The following is a 6,623-nucleotide window of genomic DNA, read 5'->3' on the forward strand; positions in this document are numbered from 1 at the left end:
CACACACACACATATATATATATATATATATATATATACATATATATATATATATACATATATATATGTATATGCAGGGAGAGAGAGAGGGAATGCATGTGTATATATATAAGTCTGCTGTCATTGGTGCGAGAGATTGGTTACACGTATGCGTGTGTTCGTGCGCGTGCCTGTGCATGTGTGCGTGAATGAAAGAGGCGGAATGAGAGATGTTTGTAAGTGATCCCTGTTACATGTTGTTTTATATACCTTTACGTTTTGCATCAATATATTTCCATGTTCCAAGTGCTTTTTCTATGATCTCGTTGATACAATTAATATTCCTCGTTCTGCGACGATTGCCTTCTATGCAATGACAAATAACAGCAACTAAGCTTCTTCAATTAACTTTAATTAACTTTTATGTCGTCAGCATTTGATTTCGATTTTATTCCTAGAGTTTTGGTTTAACCTTTCATCATGTTTTACTTGTTTCAGTAATTAAACTACGACCATGCTGGGATACCATATTGAAGAACTTTTGTCGAGGAAATGTTTTAAAGCCTGGTACTTATACTGTCGATCTCTTCTGCTGGACAGCTAGGTTACCGGGGTGTAAACACACTAACGCTTGTAAATAAACACGTATATGAGTCTGTATACGTATGAATATTTTCTGTACAACTGACTATTTCAAGAAAGGAATGATTACAACTTTCAACAAATTTGTCTTGACAGTGAGAGCCGAAGCAAACCTCTTAACGTAAATATCCTTCATGTCACGCTTAAACTAAATTCGAAATTTTACAAGCCTCGAAGAAGCAGGGAAGCAATCCGTCATACACCCATACGCCATTTAACAATCCGATGAACGTCACCAGGCATGAACCCGTAAGCATCAGCAAGAAGATAAGCTGATTATTCTTATTGAAGCTACCTATAAGTGTACCACATCAACCTAAAGTACTTGAAGTATAGATATTATATCGCATAGCCCACCATATTGATTTGTGCCAGATATTTCCTAATCAACTCTAAAATTTACCATTTCTTCAACAGTAACGTAAACATAAATGACAGTAGCGTTAACAAACCTGTTGAGTTAAATTATGAAGGACAATTCAAAACTTTCTAAAATAAAGAGTGAAAGCAGCTGATTGGCCTCACTCTTAGATGGCCAGATGCCTAGATGAGGAAAGTTTTTGTCATACTGTGGCAATATTTCGTGAAATATTTTTAAATTGTTGATTTTAAAGAAATTAAATTGGATTTGCAATCACGTACCACATCTGTACATTGGTCCGTTTCATCTGATGATGGAGCTTGCAACTGTTTAAATATACGTTGCAGCAGAGGTTTTTGCATAAAAGTTATGTGTCCATATATATATACGTGTGTGTATGTGTGTGTGCGTGAGAGAGAGGTGTATATGTATTTGCATACATATGTGCGTGTGTGTGTGTGTGGGAATATATACATACAAATATATGCATATATATTTAATATCATCAGGGTATAATCTTATAAGGTTCTTTCTAAAGATTCTCTACAGTTTCCAGCCATCATATGCTGTCATACAGTAGGAATTCCCCTTTAACTGGATATGCATGTGGAAATCCGTTAGTGTGCGCAGAACTGATACGAAAACATTCTACTACAAGATGGAATCAACAGACTTCAATCCAAATCACAACAATTGTTTCCGTACATTAGCATCAGCTGCTAATTACTGAGTGTTTCACATATTATACTTATTACTATAGAAATATTATTTAAATATGATCCAGTAACATGTGTGCGCCTGCACGTCATCAGATGAGTGGTTTAATGAGCACTGTTGGATCACTTATAGTTTCCCATTGTTTCATAGCCATGTTCTGCTTTTTGTATTCTCTTGACTAAGAGCAGCAAATAGCTTCAAAGAGACACAAGAGATACAAAATACCAAAGTAAGTTAATAGAAACTAGGGTGTTTATCTTCGTAAAAGGCGAGACATGCCTGTGCAAAAGAATGGACTGAATAAGCGGTCTTTATTCTTTACTTGTTTCAGTCATTTGACTGCGGCCATGCTGGAGCACCGCCTTTAGTCGAGCAAATCAACCCCAGGACTTATTCTTTGTAAGCCTGGTACTTATTCTATCGGTCTATTTTGCCGAACCGCTAAGTTACGGGGACGTAAACACAACAGCATCCGTTGTCGAGCGATGTTGGAGGGACAAACACAGACACAAACATACGCACGCACAAACATACACACAGTTCTATATATATACATATATACGATAGGCTTCTATCAGTATCCGTCTACCAAATCCACTCACAAGGTTTTGTTCGCCCCGAGGCCATAGTAGAAGACACTCGCCCAAGGTGCCACGTAGTGGGACTGAACCCGGAACCATGTGGTTGGTAAAACAAGCTACTTACCACATAGTCACTCCTGCGTCTTGTTAATTTATAAGTTCTATTCTTGATTCTTTTTATATTTTATACTATTGTTTTGTTTTTTTTTTCGTAAATTTATTTTGGCGTATTTTATCACTCCAAAACAAATTCTCATGGCACGCGGTATATATTAAATATCAATTGAAATAAAAGACACTTTGGTTACTTAAAACTGTAGTAAAAGTTCTTTAAACAGTTAGTAGTAGTTTCTTCTAACTCCCAAAACGCGCGCTATACACGAAAATACTAACTGAACAAAATAGCGATTCGGGTTTTCAGTAATTCTAATTACATTACGTCCGAACAAACCTATCAGATACAATATACTTGTAACAGAAGGATCTATTGAACACTTTCATATATATGTACCGCGAAGAAAACAGATGGCGCTTGTGTTTATGCGTGTTAAAGTCTAAATATGAATGTTTTAACGAGGTGTTTCAGTACCTGTCACTGTAATCGTTAGCTATATTACGAGTTGCTCGACTTTTAAACAGCTCTCTTATTAAATTGAATTTCCTTTCCAAACAAAACAAAACAAATTTTAAAAAAACAACCTACTCCACACATTCAACAATGAATAAATAAAACAAAAGGAAAACGTTAATACTGCAGTTATGATCAACAGCTACACAACTCCGCTCATATTACATTCTTTTTTTTCTCTCTGTTTGAGAATTTTCTACATCAAATATTCACCGGATCATTATAGAATAAAAGGGCCTTCTCTTTCCCGTGTTTTCCAATCGAATTGGATTTTTTCTTCTTTTTTGCATTGTTTGTTCCAAATTAGCTTTTGTTTGTTGTTTGTTTTCAGTTTCCCTTCGCTGTGTTTGCCTTCTGTACCTAAACACCTTTTATGTCATGATTCATGTTTTTTAACATCAAGCACGACTTGGAAACTAATGATAACATTTTTCCTGCTCACCCGTTACGTTTTGTTTCATTTCCATATTATTTCTGTGTTTATTTTTCTTCTTTAGCACAGGTTTATTTGTTGGTAAGGTTCTAACGCCCTTATAATGAGAATTCGACAGAATTTTAACGTTTGCTCAGCAACTCCATTTATGATGGTGTAAAAATGGTGTGAAAATGATTCTGCAGGTGCAACCTTGAAGTCTTTCCCACATAACTGGTTTCTGAATGTTCATAGCGATTTGTTGGCGCAGTCATAGCTGAATGATCTAGAATCGTTTCCCATTGAAACTGCTCCAGCCTTTGGAATGTCATCCTCACTGTATGTGGCTAAGCATTTTCCTGATGGAAGAACACCTTTCGTCGTGAAACCAAATATGGTCATTTTTCTTCTAGCACTGACTTAAGCCGCTCATAGTAGATCTCGTAGTAGATCTACTTTGTTATCGTTTGGTTTTGGTTTAAAAGTTCAAAGTGGACAAAACCTTTCACATCCCACCAGACAGATAACAACACCTTACGTGGATGAAGACCTTCTTTAATCTGAAGTGCCGGTGTTTCATCTTTCCCTATCCACTGTCTTTGGTGCTTGACATTCTTATACAGAACAAATTTCCCGTCAGCACACTCACTATTTGGTCCCAAAAAGATTCATTCGTGGGACGTGACAGCAAAGAAAGAGCACACATTCACTCTCTGAGTGCGATTAGACCCGGGAAATTTGCGAGGAACTCATTTCCCCAATTTGCTGACATTCCCGATGGAACGTAGGTGTTGGTGAATGCTTGAATGACCAAATCCAAGCGTATCTGCTAGTTCATCAACAGTTACGATGGGATTGTGTGTGTGTGTGTGTGTGTGTGTGTGTGTGTGTGTGTGTGTGTGTGTGTGCGTGTGTGTGTGTCTGTGTGTGTTTGTGTGTCTATGTGTGTGTCTGTGTGTAAGCATGTGCATTCATATTTTAAACGTTTGCATACACTCTGACGTGGTAATTCTCTCTGCGCATTTAGCTCCAGCAGAAAATCTCCAGACAATATGTATGTATGTATTATGTATGTACGTGTATATGTATGCATGTATGTATGTATTATGTATATACGCATGAACGTATGTATCAATGCATATGTCTGTATGTATGAATGTGTGTGTTTACATGTGGGTGTATAGCTTTTCATTAAAGTATCATTTATTTAATGACTAATAGAAAATGTGGAGGATGTAATTAGGTGCAAGCAGTGAAAGACCTTTACGATGTGAGGACCAGAGATGCAACTACCGTATACTTTCGTGATAAGTCTGTAAAATTGACCTAGGGATTGAAGACCTATCACTATTCGAAACCGACCTCTTAAACACGACAAACCTCGGTATGTACGCTAACAACGTCGAAAACAAACTTAGCTTTGACATTAAGAATTTCAAGATATCTAAAAATATGATTTTTCCGATAAAACCAATAACCTATACAAAGTAGAAAATAGCACCTAGACATAACTGCTTAACAAAAGATCACGAACAATTATAGAACGATTAGTGCACACGCTTATAGCAATATAAATAGTGAGACAAAGAGCATCGCCCAAAAGTTTAAATTACACAACAGGTTCGAATGTTTATTTAAGCGTGGGCGGTACGTTATACTTAAAACTACAACGAAACCTTCAATCCTGATCTTAAAACGAAAGCCATTTAATTCAGCTTAATCAGAGAAGGGTAAAAAAAATTCATTTACAATTAATGATGCCAGTAAAAGAGTAATTGAACTCCTATAAATGAAAAGCAGTCGCACAGTATTCAGCTGGTTTTGAACAATTAGTGATAAGCGTTATTTTAGATTCATCTAGTTTGGCACTGTCGAGTTCTATACTTCGACCTTTCAAGTGCTACTCACAGAATGCTCGGGCTAAATTAGACAGTTTGTATGAAAGGAAAAGAAAGCAATAACACATCCAAAATTAAAAGTATTTTCTATAATAAAAGGTATCCACTTAATCATGGCTAGGAAATAAAAGTTTTCTCAAAGAAGCCGCCCTCATCTTCCACCACGGTCTCAAGACGGCTTTGGAACATGACGCACGCCTTCTTCATTGTGTCCCAAGAAGATTTTGACGATTTCTTTTTTATTATTTTTCGTTCCTTCCAGGAACAGCTTGATGTACTGGTCAACAGTCAACGACGTTGGGGAGGATAAAGATTAACGTTGTAGTTGATAAAAAGTTAGCTGAGATGGAGAACTCGAAGGCATCTGAATATTGGGAAAGAGCGACTTGTATATCATGATGATTCGCGCAGGCTATCAGAATGCCGACATCATGACAGCTGTTCAATGCTCTGTAAACACCTTCTTGATTTTGACCGCCAGCTCCGTGAGGCTGGTGTCTTTCTCAACTACACCTCACACATAATAACCGCACCTAACATTTAATAATCCATGGGATTACAATCGAGGAAATTAGGAGGCCACAAAATGGGGCTGGTGAAGTTGTAGGAAATCTCCTGCAACCACTTTTGACTGTTTGTGGAGGCATAGTAAGGAGGCGAATCCTGCTGTCACACATGGCCTTTCAGCAGCAACCCTCTCCGGCCAAGGCTTGACCACAGTCTCCCGCAGCTTCACATAGCCGTCTCAATTGACTCTAAGGCCCTGTTCATCAATTGATGGATGAATCTGTTGTAGCAGTCCATGTCTCGTCTTGCATCCTTTACAGTGTTTACAGAAGCAGTCAGGATATCAGCATTTTGATACATCATGTTAGAAGTAATTCTTCTCCAACATTCAGATGGCTTCCACTCCCCCATGTCAGCTAATTTTTACTCAACTATAACTTTAAGCTTTATGTTTTCCAACGTCGTTGAATTTCACTAGCACACCAAATTGTTCCAGAAAAAAAAAGGAAAAATAAAAATCGTCAAATTTAGCACGAACTCTGTATTCGTGCCGTCGATTTACCCCAAATATTACCATTACACAGATGACATAAAAATAAATATTACGCGTATAAGAAAGACTTTCTTCTTCAGTAAAGACTATACCTAAGCCAAAATAATCAAATCACACGTATTTGTTTCATATTAGTATAGAACTGTTTGATAGAACAGATATTTGCAACTTTTGTAGACATGTTTAGTTGACATAATGAATGGAAATAATCATATCACTAATTTTAATAGAAAAGAAAGTGTACATTAAACCAAACGAGAAAATAGTATATATATATACATATTAACAAAACTCCCGTATACCACTCATAAGGTTGCAGCCTAAACGTTAAAACCAGAACTTTCC

Source organism: Octopus bimaculoides, chromosome 11 (genome assembly GCF_001194135.2).
Source record: "Octopus bimaculoides isolate UCB-OBI-ISO-001 chromosome 11, ASM119413v2, whole genome shotgun sequence".
NCBI classification, from domain to species: Eukaryota; Metazoa; Mollusca; class Cephalopoda; order Octopoda; family Octopodidae; genus Octopus; species Octopus bimaculoides.